Below are 15,952 nucleotides of genomic sequence, written 5' to 3' on the forward strand. Positions count from 1 at the left end.
GGAGCGGCGATGGGGAGCGGGGTCTCGAGGCACGTGTGTTGTGTGCGGTATTGGAGAAGTCGGCCGGAGATGGAGATCGGCCAACGGGAGGATTATCGTCATAACTGCAGCAGATACGAGGAGGCGGCGCATCGCGTTCAAAGGCATCGTAACCACGACGTTCGTCTTGCTGGCGGTGTCGGCAAACCCGGGAGATATGTGCTCGAAAGCCGCAGTAATAGCAGACAGGCCTCGACGAACGCCAGGCCGAGTAGTAAGATGGGTCCGGAGATCGGGCGACTAAAGGTGCCAGGTGATCGTGAACACTCACAGGTGGTGTGATTGGAGACGGCGCGGCTTGCATTGCAGCAACCTGGGCGTAAGACGCCGATTGTGGCCAAGGAGAAGCGTTGGTATGGTGGGCGTTCTGCAGGGAGGCCAATTCCTCCTCAATAATGCCGCGCAGGTCAGCAGAAGAAGGTTGGACGTGAGCGCTGCTGCAAGGGGGTGAGCCAAGCGCTTGCGATTCCTCGCGAAAAATGGCTCGTATGATAGACCGGAGCTCTATACTGTTCGCCAGGGGGTTGTCGGAAAAGTCCGGTTGTGAGCGTATTGATTGCAGGGCGTCGAGGCGCTGACAGACGGAGACGACGTCCGACACAGTCGATGGGTTTTGAGCGGCCAGTGCGTTGAAGGGTGTGGATCCTATGCCCGTAGAAGGTGTCGCACGCGGTCAGTTTCTGGCATGGCACTGTGGACACGGCGGCAAAGCGCGAGGATGTCCTCAATGTACGAGGTATATTATATGACTCGCCATAGTGCTGGACACGCTCGACAACCTCTTTTTCGCAACTTGCGAACGAACCATGCGTGTGCGAAAAATCCGCAGTAGCTGCTCCCTGAAAGACGACCAAGCGCGGAAGTCCCTCTCGCGATTCAGGAACCATGTCTTGGCTACTTGAGAGACGTAAAATGGTACGTTGTTTGATTTCGATGTCTCGTTCCAGTTGTTGTATTCGCTGACACGATCGTAGTTGTCGAGCCAGTCTTCAACGTCCTCACCAGACAAGCCAGAGAAGACTTCAGGATCGCGATACCGGTTGTTGGCAGGGCTGCGAATGGGGGTGACTGGCACTTGAACCGAGATTGTGGACGCTGTGGTCTGGTCTTGCGACATGGCGGCCTCTTGGCGTAGGCGGCGTGCCGAACGTAGCTCCAGGAGAGATGTGGAAGTTGATTGAGGTCGAAAGGATCTTAAAGCGCCTCCACCACTTGAAATACCACTGTCTAGACGGCGCTTTATTCGAAGAAGGAAAAATGGCATCGATGCAAAAACGAACACCAGCCGATGATTGATGATGACTTTGTACAGATGAAGTCCGCATAAATGCTTACAATATATATTAGGCGTGATAATTTAAGTGTAGAGGTTGTTTTAGGTTGTCTCCGTGCAGTCATAATCTCAGCAACGTTACGCAGTCTAGTTTTCCAGACTGTCGAGGGAGTCTACAAGTGAAAAAGGTTAACTAACATTGTTTGGTGCGCTAATAAGCCGTAGGTGAAAGTTTGCAAGGGAACCTCGCCAATTTACTGAATTCGAAGACTTCGAATTGCAGTTGGTCATATTTTTAATCCGAAATATTGACACTTGAACTTCTTTATCATTTTTTTTTATCGCTACCACCTGATATATATACTGTCTACGTAACAAATATATCTTCCCCTATAGAGCCACGTGCAAGCTTGAGGAGGTACCATCAGGAGTAGAGCACCACACCAAAGCAGAAGCAAATTGTACGTCGATACAGCGAGGTACATCTTCGCCAACAGGGAGCAGCAACTGTGACCTTGAACAATTTTCAACGGGCAACACAGATCTACATGACGAGGACGAAGCCGCTGTGCAGGCGACAAAAGAGCCATCGAAAAATACATTAGAAAACGTAAAGCAAATTACGTATTTGAGCAACAGTTGCACTCCCATCTGCAACAAAATGGCCGCAAATGAGGCATTTGTCTTGTCCATAGGCCCTGCACAGAACGACCAGGCAAGCAGCAGCCAGATGCAAAGTACGGATAATGGAAATTATCGCTGAATTTGACGTCTGATTATTCCCTAAAATTGCAACGATGTTCGCTCTTGCGTTCAGATTAAAGCAGGTGGCTGCAGTTCCTCGCACTGCCTAGAAAAATGGCATGTTTTGCACGGTTTGGTAATGTTATACTTTAAATAATTTATTGCGGAAACGGCCTCTGTTATTTCGTTCGTATCAAAGTTCTCATTATAATATTATATATATTTTTTTACTTTCAACTTTACCTAGATGTCAATGTGCACTGTAAAGTTTCATGCAATACTAGTGCTCACGAGGCAAAGCGAGGATAACCGAGAAGCACTCGGAGGAGGAGGCGGAAGTAAACTTTATTACCCTAGAAAGAGTAATTCAGCGGTCGAGCCGGATGTCTTGATCTTCTATTGGTTGATGAAGATCTCCGGCCTGCATGGTTGGCGCCACTATTCCAGGGCACCACTGAGCGTGGCTGCTTGTCGGGCATGATCCACCAGCTTCCGTTGGAGGCTAAGGTCACCGCTGGAGAGCACGCTCTCCCACTGCTCCGCACTTGGATTTTCTATTTTGTGGAATTCCTTATTCGTATTGCACTCGCATGTGATGTGATAAAGTGCGGGTATTGCATCACACCACGGGCATGAGTCTCTGTATTGACTTGCGAAGATTTTGCATGGTATATGTAAAGTTGCTGTCTGCAGCTTTCGCCAGTAAACTGTCTGTTGTTGAGTGAGTGTATTGTTGGGCGGGGGATATCTGATCCTCGTCCCTCTATTGTAATTTAGTATGTCAGAGTACGTTGGGATCACTGTCATGAAATCCTCAGGATCTCTGTTTAGGTCTGCTGGGTTTGCATGCTCGCGAGCGACCCTATCAACCCTTTGGTTGCCCTCAATCTCAGTGTGCCCAGGTGCCCAAGAGATTGTGTGTCTTATGCGTTTATTATGTTGGCCAGCGCGGAGGAAGATTTGGAGCGGTTTTTGACCGATTCTGCCGTTAATGTAGTTTCGGCATGCTTCCTTGGAGTCTGTTAGAATTATAAGGGATCTATTTCTGCGGTAGTCCTCCACAGCTGCTAGAGCAACAGTCATTTCCTCTCCCTCGGTTACCGTACAATCCCGTGCCGACGCACAAGCAATTTCGCTTTAGTCCGAGTCTATTACTGCCGCGATAACTCTGTTTTGTTTCCCTTCGTTCTCGAGCAAATACCGCGGCGTCCGTGTATACCGTGTTCGCTTTTGTTGCCAGGTATTCTTCTATATATTTTGCCCTAGCGTTCCGCCTGGCTGTGTGTAAATTCGGGTCCATGTTTCTTGGTAGGGACCCTACCTTGATGGTGCTGCGATACTCATCGGGTAGGTTTGCCGTTCTTTGTTCTTGCCTTTCAATTTCTTTGTGCCCCAGTTTTTTAGGAGATTTCTGCCCGTAGTAGTCTGCTGGAGTCTGAGTAGCTGCGACGTTAATTGTGCTTCTTTGAGCTCCTGGAACGTGTTGTGGAGTCCGAGGGCCAGGAGCTTTTCTGTCGAGGTGTTGGCCGGCAGGTGAAGCGCTGTTTTGAATGCTTTCCTCATGATGGCTTCGGCCTGATCCCGTTCGCCTTTGTTTGTGTTGTAATATGGGAGGGCGTACGTAATCCGGCTGATTATGAGGCTCTTGATCAGCTTGACTGTATCTTCCTCCTTCATGCCGCTTCTTTTTTGCGAGACGCGGGTGATCATACGTGTCACCTGTGCCGTCGCTTGCTTGAGTAGGTTTATGGTGTGTGTGCAGCGTTGATTGCTCTGCACCCACATTCCCAGAATCCTGACGGCGTCTTTTTCTGGCATCTTTTTTCCTTGTAGGGTGACGCTGATTTGTTCTTTCGAGCATTTTCCTCTTCTGAGTCTCGGGAACTCTGATTTCTCCGTCGAGCAGGCGAGGCCTCTTTCCATAACACATTCTTTCACGCATGTTGCTGCGGCTTGTAGTCGTTCTTCTTTTCGGCTGAGCGAGTCTTGGCTAGTCCAGACGGTGATATCGTCGACATAAATGGTGTGATGTATGACGTCGATCTCTTCCAGCTTCCGGGCTATCCCAATCATTGCAATGTTTAAAAGGGTCGCTTAGATCACGGACCCCTGCGGGGTTCCTTTGTTAGGCGTGTGGAACTTGTCTGTCCGCAGGTCTCCTCACCCCACCGTGGCTATTCTGTTTGATAGGAACGCTGTCACGGAGCTGCGGATTCTTCTTCCGCTGTTGAGATCGTCCAGACCCATGAGGATGGCCGCGTGGCTGACGTTGTCGAACGCCCCTTTGACATCGAGTGCCATTATTGTTTTCTCCGTCGTAGGGGATGTTGCTTAGAACCCCAACTTTAATTTGTAGTATGACATCTTGGGCTGATAATTTGGTGCGAAAGCCGAACGTACTGTGGGGATACAGATCTTCATCTTCCATGTGTTGTTGTAGCCTCCTTGTCACGATTCGCTCGTAGAACTTGCCAAGGCACGAAGTGAGTGATATCGGCCGTAGGTTTTCTACTAGTAGCTTTTTCCCTGGCTTGGGGATCATAACTACTTCCGCATGTTTCCATTCATCTGGCAGTATCCCCACTTCCCAATGTGTATTGAGGAAGTTCGTCAGCTGTGTGACCGCCTCATCACTTAGGTTGCGGATTAGTGCGTTCCTAATCTTGTCCGCGCCTGCTGCTGTGTTCCGGGTCGATGCCTTAACTGCTGCGAAAACTTCCTCCTTAGTGATGGGTCTGTCTATGTCGGCGTTTTCTTCGCCTCGGTATTTCTCTGTGTACGCTTCGGGTTTATCTTGCCCGTAGCACTTTACACGGACTATTTCCAGTAGCTCTTCTGTCCCTTCAAATTTGTGTACCAGTCTTTGGATGGCCTTGTTACCTTCTGACTTGGCCTTGTTTGGGTCCATCAGAGCCTTGAGGATACGCCAGGTCTTTGCGGTGCTGAGGGTTCTATTCAGTGAGTCACTAAACTTTTGCCAACTTTGTCGTGTGAGTTGGGCTGCGTATTCCTCTGCCTCCTTGATAACCTCTGCCATCTTCTTCTTTAGCTTCTTATTTAGTCGTTGTTTTTTCCATCCTTTGGTTAGTTCACGCCTTGCCTCCCATAACCTCAGGAGTCGCGAGTCCACCTCCGGTGTTTGCTCCGACCTTTCGACCTCCTGGGTGTATTGTTGTTGTATTTCCTTAAGTTGTTTGCACCATTCCTCTATGGAGGTTATCCCACCCTCCATGTGCTTGCATTCTTTTCGAAAAGCGTTCCAGACTGTTATTTTGGCTGTTCCTATCTTGCGCTTGATGTTCTCTGTTGACACTTGCGTTCCTATAATGAAATGGTCACTACACAGGTTCTCCAGTAGGTTCTCCCACGTGGCTTGCCTAGCTCCCTTGATGTATGTCAGGTCTGGGCATGTGTCGGGACTAACGCTGTTGCCTAGGCGCATTGGTTGGTTTACGCCCGTTAAGAGAGTGCAGCTTGTGATTTCTGCTGCGTCGCTAACTTGCATTCCCTTCTTAGTGTCTTTTTGATATCCCCAGCTCTGTCCCCTGGCATTAAAGTCGCCCATTAAAAGCAGCGTTTAGGATTTCGCTAGCTTGCTGGCTCCTATGAAGAGTTTCTGAAAATCCCTGTCATTTTGTACTGGTGGACTGTATAAGTTTATGATAAAAGTGCTTTTTTGTTTTCCCTTTTTTTTGGAATTATCTCTGTCACGATGTGTTCTATCCGCGTGTCCGGAATTTCATCGTGTGCTATGGCGACTAGTTTTTTACTAATTTAGGTGGCCAAGCGATCTTTTTCTTGGCACGTGTGTCCCTTGAGTGTCGGCACGGTGTTTGTCTCCTGCAGCGCGATTATGTCAGGAGGAGTCACTTTGTCGGAGCTCCTGCACGAGATGATTGTATTCTCCGAGTTCCGAGCGCTTGTCAAAAATCCCCCGAATGCAGATTGATCGCGTGCACTTGCGGCGCGAACGATGCCGCAACAATGCCCGCACCGGCTTCCGTCATGCATGGTTGCTCTATGGCATCCTCTAAATATGCGCAATGTTATTTAGCACGAAAAGGAAGACACTTAGACCGCGACGATGCCTGCAAGTTGGCGCGTAAAAGAAAAGGCGCGCGATCTCGAGAAAAAAAAAGGAGAAAGAAAACGGCGGGCGCGCACTTCCGCGGTGCTGATTCTCTGCGCATGCGTCGACACGGTTGCTGTGGCAACGCGGGATCTCGGGGCGCTCGGTGCAGCGGCAGCCGGTTGGAGGGTAGAGCCTCGGACTTGCGCTTGGCGCGCCGTCGCGACGTGACGTAACCGACCGGAACCGCCACTCGCCCTTGCGCCGAGAACGTCGGAGTGTACAATCCGACGTAACGGCCTCGCGCGCGCACGCTACGTCACGTCGGCGAAAACGACCCCTCTATTGGCCTCGAGCTCCACCGCTGGAAAAGCAGGCACCACCGTCGGCGTGACGTGCTATTAGAGATCAAGTGGACCTAGCAGCCGCGTCGGCTGCTTCGGGAGCGCCGAAGCGAGCTGAAAACGAGAGTTTAAATTCCCTCGTACGCTGCGGTCCTCATTTAGTGGCGAGATTTTCCCGCTTCGAGTTTCTCTTTTCGCAACGCTTGAAATCACTACGATAGGTAGTGGCTGCTGTGAAGGCGCGCAACATGGTAGGCTACTGCTCGGTGCCGCAGTGCCGGACGTACACAACGGAGCCCGGTGTCAGCCTTATTCACACGTAGCCACCGGACAAGAAGCTGCGTGAAGCTTGGCTCGCGAAACATAAAACCGGCAAACAGTCATCGGCAACAACTCGGGTATGCAGGAAGCACAGACGCGAGGAAGATTTCTGCTACGGCGCCGGGTCTGCGATGTTCGGAAAACGCTCACTGAGACTAAAGCCCCAGCCCACTGCCCGACTGATTTCATGACGGTTTGGTCTATGCACTTGTCAATTCTATAGATACTGGCTAGTTCACTCGAGTGGAAAGGGAGCGTTGAGAAGCACATTAAAAACAAGCATGGCATATGATCATGTTTGTGTTATGAATTAATGCACTGGATTACAAAAAAAGAAGGAGCGGGAAATCGCACGTTGAGAACACCGATAAACATACAGTGCGAGGGAACTCGAGAAATAACATTGAAACGTCAAAGAATTTAGAACAAAAAAAAAAGATTGAATCGTCGCGGCGGCACATCAGAGTCCTCCCCGGGGTAGGCGTCGAAGTCTCTAAAATGAAATTATTTTTGAACAGCTCTGATAGCGCCCACGCAATAATGGTTTTGTATACTGTCAAATGCTTATATTCTGCGGCCTAAAGCTCTTGGCACGGTGCGAAAATGCACACGCGGCGAAAGCGAAACAGTGCGCGGACAAGCATGCAGACGCACAGTCTGTCGCTGCGAACCTGTGCTTTATTCCACTACGCTACATTTAGTTATACAAGCACTATAAGAACATATCTCACATAGTTTGCTCTCATCGTTTACCTACCTTTCACGCTTGAAGCCGGTTCGGGAGACTCCATCGCGGCGACCACGTGCAATGGAGTTCACTGTACGTATTCGGTAAAGAGACGATTGTAAACGATTCCGGCCTTTCAGTTTGCGCAAGATTATTATTTAGACAGCAAAGAACTTCTCTCATTTCGAAAGTACTTACAGAAATGTCCGGGAGGGCTCGCGCGTGGTGTTTTCAGTGAGCGCTGACAGCAAAACTTATGAGGAGCGCACTGCGTGATCCCTCATACTACGCCAGCGAGGCGCTTCCAGTAGATGGCGACTCCGTAACTCCTCGCCGCCAATAGAGGGGAGCACCGGCGCAGCCAACGTAAAAGGACGTTTATAGTCCGACGTTATCGGCGTGCGGGCGACCGTCGCTCGCGGTCAGTCCCGCTACGTCGGTTGCGTTGCGCCAGCCGAGATGCCATCCCCTCTATACTTCAACGCGCGCGCCGTCGGCGGCAATCTTCGGAGCATGCGCGGAAGGTTCGCCAAGGCGCGCGCCGTCCGCAAAAGCCGTCTGCGGAGTTGTGTTGGCGCCTTTTAGAGCGCAGCTCTTTGGCGTCCGTTCCTGGGTTTCGCGTCGTCGTCGGCGTTGTCTTCGGCCTCGTAACCAGCTCCGCCCCCCTTTCATCCTCCCAGCTCTAGCAGCGACCGACTGATACCGCTGGATGCCGCTGACGCCGCTAGAGAGTCAAGATAACGTGACTGCATAGAACACCGTCGCCGCCATGCAGAAAGAGGAGGAAAGGGTCCCCCCCCCCCCCTGTTCTTGTGTGGCGGATAGGGTGCTCTTCAGTTGCCGACGCGCCGGTTATTTCACGTAGGCCCCAGCGCGTCGACGAATACGTGACCACCTTCCCACGGCTAGACCTGGTTCTTAGCGCTGCGGAAGCGAGGGTATCATATTGTTTGTGTCTGCATCGGCGGCGTTGTCCCTGAAACCAACTCCGCAGCTGGGGTTGACTCACTATCGGCGTCAGCGGCATCAGTCAGTCGCTGCTATCTCTTCCCTCCTCCCTTTATCGTGTTGTCCGCTTGCTGCGCGCGCTTCTGCCCCCATCGTTTGCCGCTGGGTGTACACGCCGCCCCCCTCCCCCTCTTCCTGCGAGTCTCCGGTTGTCAAAGCGCCGGCTCGAACTTAATTCCTTTCTTCGCTCCTCCTCCAATGCAACCCCTGTGCGGTGGCAATCAGAGAGCCAGATCGGTGGCGGCGGATCTGTATATGTGCACCGCCCGAGCCGAAATTGCCGCTGCCGTTCGCCCTGTGCGGTGGCAATCAGAGAGCCAGATGGGTGGCGGCGGATCTGTATATGTGCACCGCCCGAGGCGAAATTGCCGCTGCCGTTCGCCACTGCGAAATTAAAAAAAACTCTGTGATAACGCATACATGTGTTACTCGATTCCTTTGCCTCAATCTATCGAAAAGGTGAAACAGCTTATTTGCTGCGCTCAAATTTCGCATTAGGAAGTAACGTAATCGTCGGTAATTTTTTTTTCTTCGCGCGCAATGCATTGTGGTGGACTTCGACGCGCGAATGGCTCAGGAGCCATATCGGCGCCGGGCCCGTCGGGGCGCGTTTGAAGCCGCCGTTTACGTTAGCTGCGCCAGTGCGCCCGACTATAGAGGGGTCGTTTTCGCCGACGTGACGTAGCGTCGGCGAATTACGTCGGATTATAAACGGCCCTTAACGGTTACGCTAGCCGGTTTACTCCGTAGCATCAAAAAGAAAAAAAGTTAAAGACAATAAAAAAGAAAAGGAACTGTATAAAAGCCGAGAAACAATATCGCTCGTCGCGGCTAAACACTGTTAGGATGGTAAGCGCAATCCAGGCGACGAACGGCTAAGCTTTATCAAGAACGCTGATAACGCCGGCGGGCCAAGCATTGTGGAGAAGTTACTTGCCCGTGAATAGCTTTTAGTTCATTTTTGTTTTGTTGACGTCATCACCACGTCACCGCGGGAAGTTTGAAAAGTTAAGTTCAGTACGCCACGTGATGGCACTCAAGCGAACTAAAGCCTCGCGTTCGGAAAAGCTGGATACCCGCCGTGGTTGCTCAGTGGCTATGGTGTTAGGCTGCTGAGCACGAGGTCACGGGATCGAATCCCGGCCACGGCGGCCTGATTTCGATGGGGGCGAAATGCGGAAACACCCGTGTAATCATATTTAGGTGCAGGTTAAAGAATCCCAGGTGGTCGAAACTTCCGGAGTCCTCCACTATGGTGTGCCTCATAATCAGAAAGTGGTTTTGGCACGTAAAACCCCACAATTTATGAGCTGGATACGTTATGTCCGCACTCGCCGCTCAGTCGGGGCATTTTCAACTAAGGCAATGTTCATAGTTTTAATATTCTTGGTAATGTGGTAAAGGTGTTAGAATACGCTGATGATATCGCATTCTTCTGCAAAGACAAGCCCAGCATGGATATAGCTTTTTCTATCATACAAGGGTTTCGTACTGTCTCAGTTGCACAAATTAATAGCTCTAAGAGCTCAGGGCTATGATTTGGATCTAGGGCCATTACATCATCACATTATGCTGGCACTAAATGGTCTTGTGTGCCAGCTGAATATCTGGGAGTCCCACTACGAGCGTACAAGCTATGTTCACACTACGGTCGTAACGCGCGTAACAGTTCATTCGGCGTATCGAACGTAACGACTGTAAAAAACGTTACGGCAGTTAAGCCGGCACCTTTGTTCACATTTACTGCTGCTTAAAAAACAGCTTTTACAACAGGCCAATCAAATTTGGAGCTGCAGAATCGACGTCGCCAGCGGTCCAATATGGCTCCTGTCAACATGCGAGCGCTGGCCTAGATCGAAGAAATTCACGCTCAAAACAAACGTATATTCATGTATTCAATCGCCCAAAGACGACGAAGGCGACGCAGAAGGGTTTGGGTGCGGCAAGTATTTCTCGACAGGGCCGTGTACGGCGATTTTAACAACCTTTTCGCCAAGCTCCAAGTTGGCCACGCTGCGATGTTTCATAACTTCATGCGCATGTCGCCCCAGCAGTTCCGTTTCCTTGAAAACCTAATGATACCACTCATCGAAGTTCGGAGCACGCATCTGCGGCCATCGATTTCCGCGGCGGATAAACCACATGAATTGAAAACAGTCTCGCTAGGCGCACTGCAAAAAGTTTCACCAAGGTAAATGTACCTGGTAGCGAAGCTTCCATAGGAGCCCATACGTTCAAAACATGGCGGTCCATCGGCGGTCCATGGGGCTTAGCGCCATCTGTATGTGGTGGGAACACTTCCGGCGGAAGAAAAAAATAATGTGACGCCATGTCCGTTAAAAGCAGAAATGACGTCATTTTGTTTTCGAAGGCGCGAAATTTGTTTTGTTGTTCTTCCTTTGGAGCTATATATTCGAATGCCCTGCCATTCGACGGGATGGGCGTTTCGAGCTGTCAGCGTGGAAAGCGATGCAGGAAAAAGCCAGCCGTACGGTTGTCGAAATCGCATCCCTGCACAGAACATACTTTCTTTGGAGGCGGACGAAAGCTTTAGGTCTAGAGCGCTGATCCTATTGTTGGATGCCAAGCCCGTCGGCCAGTGCGGTCGCACGAAAACAACTACACAATTATCTGGCGGTCGTAACTCACTACATTTGACTGAACAGATTAAGAAGCAATGAAGCTACCCACGTCACCAAATTCAGACAAACTTTGACAAGCAAGAAAGCACAAACTGTGAGAGGGGCGTATTTCAACAGGTGATACGAGTGCGCCTTTCTGCCCATTTCAAGACGTGCGTTGCATTACGAGTGATAGTGGCGTCAACGCCCCCTGTAGCGATGGGCGTTTAAAAGAAATGCATTTATTAATAATAATAAAATTAAACTTGTATTTTCTTAACTCGTCAAGAATGTATAAAACTGTCTAGGAATTTTATTTTCGTTGAATGAATCTAACTGTGTCTCGTTTGAATTAAAAAACGCGTTTTTCTTTCCCAATGTTTGTTCCCTCCAAACATAGTCGTGCTTCAATCGCTGCTGCCATAACCCCCCATGCTGATGTCGGTGACAATCTGTACTGAACCGCTTTTCGCCCGAAGCTTCGCGACCTATTTGGATCGACCTTGGTTTCACGAACACAGCCAATCGTGCGCACTCAATGTCGGAATGGCACTTCCCGCGCCGGGAGCTGTCTGCAGACGGAAGAACGGAAGTGTCGTCACCGGTTGTTGAAAACCGAAAGCTTATCGGTCATTGGCTGTGCCGCAACTGTCGTAATATCGCAGTCGTAAATGTTGCCGACCCTTTAACACTCTCACCCACGATTTTCCCGTGGATTGCGCACGTTGGTACCTTTATGTTCACAGTCTGAACTAGACGCATACGCTTGTTGCGCTTCCGCTTACGCATGTTACGAAAAATCGGCGCCTTACGAACGTAGTCTGAACATAGCATTAGATGCACACTGCGTTCCAGCCCAGCATCGTTGCCAAATACCCTTGTCCCGCATTGTCTTTCAATATTCGGAAACCTGTAACATGATTTTACCAGCCAAAGTTTTTTGTCTTTCAGGTTCTTCGAAGCGCAAGGCGTTACAATCAATGTTTTCAGAGGACGTTCTCAACATGTACATAGTCTTCCAGTTTTGAACGTAAGAGACGCGACAACACTTTTCGCCCAGTGAGTGCGGGAGGGCTAGCGTTGGTGCATTTGTATGTGCGATAGTTAGGCGCGTTCACTTTTTTCGTGACAGCTCTCGTCCGGTATTAAGAACCCTATTGCAGGTTAACTTGGTTCATGTCTTACCTGAATTTGTGTTGTCTCCAAACTTGATTTCTAGACCTTGTTTAGGGGGGTTCATGAGTAAGGTTTCCTTTCCTATTGCTTTTCTGACTGTTTAATTCTCTAAAGATTATTTATTCACCGTGCCACGAAAATATATTACTAGTACAACTAACCTCGGGGGTATTAGCCAGCGCCACAACTCACAAACCTTGGTGGCGGATGTGGAACATCTTTTCTGCGGCAGGCGTCACGAGTTGACCTTTTTGAATGAAGGAAACTGGCTAATAAACCCCCACATGCTACCTGAAAAACGAACATAAATACCCAAAAAAGTGGATTGGGGAACGGCGCCGCGATAGCACAATTGCTTAGGTCATTCCGAACCTAATGCGAAGACGTGGGATCGTTCCCCACTTGCGGGAAGTTGTTTTCTTTGTCCACTTCCATTGCCATTATTTCTCATTTCTTTATTTCAATTAGTATGTACACGTCATTTCCACTATGCTCTCCTTGGCGTTTTTGTTGACATCTCATGATATAATTAATAAAATTCACGCCCCTTGGTTAACAACCTCTTTTCTCCTTCATTATATAACGAGTGTCTCGAATTCGGCAACATTGATGCCTTCAGATAGCATGTCTGGGTTTATTGGTCAGTAGCCTTCATTCAAAAAGATCACGTGCTCATGACGCCTGCGGCAGAAAGCATGTTCCATATCCGCAGCCAAGGTTTGCGAGTGGTTACGTGGGCTAACACTCCCAAGGTTAGTTGTAGTAGTAAAACATAAATGCCCAAGAAAGTGGATGGGGAAAGGGCGCCGCGGTAGCTCATGTGGTTAGACTATCGCAAGTGTAATGCGATGTGGGATCGTTCCCCATCTGCGGCAAGCTTTTTATCCAATTGCATTGCCATTAATTAATAATTTTTTTAATTGAGTTAGCAAGTACACGTAATTTCAACTATGCTGTCCTTGGCGTCTTTGTTCGTTTCTCATGGTATGATTACAAAAATCGCGCCGTTTGGTTAACCCCCTTTCTTGTATACTGAAACCTTACCAATAAGAACATGTTCTCTGAAGCCATGCATGGCTTCGGAGAAAGTAAAGTGTTCTTTCAACAAAGAACTGTCGCCTTTCTGACGTGCCTTAAACTATTGAACACTGCTTTATTGATTGCACAAATGCCTTTTTATTCTGGGATGTCATCTATAGAGATTTGCAAAAATATTTTAATATAAATTCTCTGAATATTCGATATCTTGTTTCATGCGATGATGTAGGTAACATACGATATGTTTTTGCTGATAGGCTTGCATAACATATGGAAAACTCGTACGTAGGAAGACAATTTCCTGAAGATCGCATTTAATTCAAATGATTAAGCACTTAAAGGCCATTTACGACAAGAAGAATGTCAGCAGGTTTGATATCAACTTTTCATTAGATGTTTAACTTTTACTTCGAGTTTTTCGTTCTGATGGAAGGTATTGCTTTGTCTGACGTTTTCTTTGTATGTACTGCTCGTATAGATCGGTTATTACAGCACGGTGCTCACAATATTGTGGATACCCGCCGTGGTTGCTTAGTGGCTATGGTGTTGGGCTGATAAGCACAAGGTCGCGGTATGGGATCGCGACCATGGCTTCTGCATTTTGATGATGGCAAAATGCGAAAACACCAGCGTACATAGATTTAGGTGCACGTAAAAGAACTCAGGGTGGTCCAAATTTCTGGAGTCCCCCACTACGGCGTGGTTCGTAATCAGAAAGTGTTTATGGCCCGTAAAACACCATGATTGAAAAAATATTGTGAATAGTTCCTGTAGATACCTCATTTCATTGATTGGAATAAATGCCATGTCACAAAAAAAAATCAGCCGTGGCGTCGGGGAAGCGTGCTCGTCTCGCTCCCGGAAGGCCCATGGGTTCAACTCCCACCCAGAAAAGAATCATCAATTTTTTTCAAAGCATTATTTTAATTTGTTTACAGGAGCCTTTCTGAGAAATTTGGCGTGAATACGAACATTCTTACGCGTTATTTTTTCGTTGCGCCATTGGACATTTTCGGTACCACGATTCGATGACGCCACCGAGTGCGACGGATTTTCGAGCGATCGGGTATACCGAGCTTCTGCATTAAGCCTGCATTAGCCGTGTTTACACAGGCTTCAATTAAGCCATTTATAGACAGTGAAAAACGCACTCACCTCCAATATTCCCGAGTCCACTTCTTCAAAGCAAGGGTCATGCGTCGCGGTTTATGGGATGTAGAAGCATGGCGTAATCCCTGGCATGACGAAAACATTTTGGCTGCTGGATACTGCAGCTCGATGAATATGCCACGTGGGCACTGCCATACAGTAGCCATGCTGTGCCCTCCCGCAGCAGAACGACGTTTTCACGGTGGAAGCTAAACTGATGTTGGGTGGCGCCGAGCGCGCCAAACGTATAGACACAGTCCCTGAGAGTGCACAGGCGTTGCGGGTTTAGTGTGGCTACACGAACGCGTACCGCTCCAGAAACAGCAACAGCCATCTGTGATGTGGTGCGCTTGCAAGAAGGTAGTTGCGCGAGAATTCTTTGTTTAAATATTTTAGTTCACTGGAGACCGTCGATGATTTGCACTCCTTGCTGCTCGAATAATCGAGCCAGCATCATCATATCACGCTGAGTAGTAGACCAGAGGCTCGCACTGCGCGATGCTGGACGTAGCCTGGTGCCAACTTAGGGGCCTGGAATAAATTCTTTAGAGCGCAGCTCTTAAGCGCCCGTTCCTGCGGCGAGCGTTGACGTCGGCGGCGTGGCCGAGCGACCGAGCGAAAGAGCGCACGCGTTGGGGAGCGCACGGACGCGAGCCGCGAACGGTGGAGACCGACGAGAGCGGCCCCCTTCAGTGACGTGCGCGTGGGAAACTGGTGCAATGCCGACCCGCCGGGCCGCTCGTTTCGTAGCATCGCATGCGCGTGGTAGCCCTAGTTCGTGATTGTTTGGTTTTCTTTGTTTGGTGTCGTTCGCGCTTATCTCGACTGTCATCGTTTGCGAATTTTGTAATTGATTGTATGCAGTACGCGAGTTGTTTAGTACTTTTCGGAAACCACGCGGGCACCAGCGACTACACTGGAACATTCGACGAATTCGCGTATAAAAGCCGACGAGGTTGACCCGCAGATCAGATTTCTGGCGATCGCCGACTCTGCTCGCCACTATTATTGTGCTTGAGCGTTACTTGTTTTAAAAAGACCCAAATTTTTAACTCATCGTTTCGACACTGTGTCATTCATCACTGTCGCTAACACATGACAATATAATCACAATGCAAAATATTGTCATTCAATTCTTTCTGCACAGTGAGCAGCGCAAGCGGTACAAGTGATTCGACTGCTGCAGGTGCTGAGCTACCTGCCCGAGCCGCGCCACCGCCGAGGGGACCCTGTCGTTTAGATGCCTGCAAAGTGGAGGGCCTAGACAAAGAATACTATCGTAATGATAGATTAAGCAGCTGGTCTTAGAATCCCGTTTTCAACTGTTTTGAAGGGTCACCTTTACAAAAAGCAATTGTTTGTGCGGTGAGATTGAGAAAGGCGTTATTCCTTTTCTATTTGACGAATTTGCTGTGTGCCAATGTTAAATAGACCGTCGGCGGT

The 15,952-nt window shown here is 49.2% G+C and overlaps 1 long non-coding RNA gene across 1 annotated transcript in view; it reads right to left on the reverse strand.

The window, feature by feature from the left end:
* The window catches only part of LOC139048362 (uncharacterized), a 49,829-nt gene extending 34,462 nt beyond the window's left edge, over positions 1-15,367 (reverse strand). Inside the window, exon 1 of the long non-coding RNA XR_011507635.1 lies at positions 14,516-15,367. This is a non-coding gene — a long non-coding RNA (uncharacterized lncRNA). The remainder of the gene's footprint in view (positions 1-14,515) is intronic.
* Positions 15,368-15,952: the final 585 nt, after the last annotated feature.

This window comes from Dermacentor albipictus, chromosome 8 (assembly GCF_038994185.2).
Source record: "Dermacentor albipictus isolate Rhodes 1998 colony chromosome 8, USDA_Dalb.pri_finalv2, whole genome shotgun sequence".
Lineage (NCBI taxonomy): Eukaryota > Metazoa > Arthropoda > Arachnida > Ixodida > Ixodidae > Dermacentor > Dermacentor albipictus.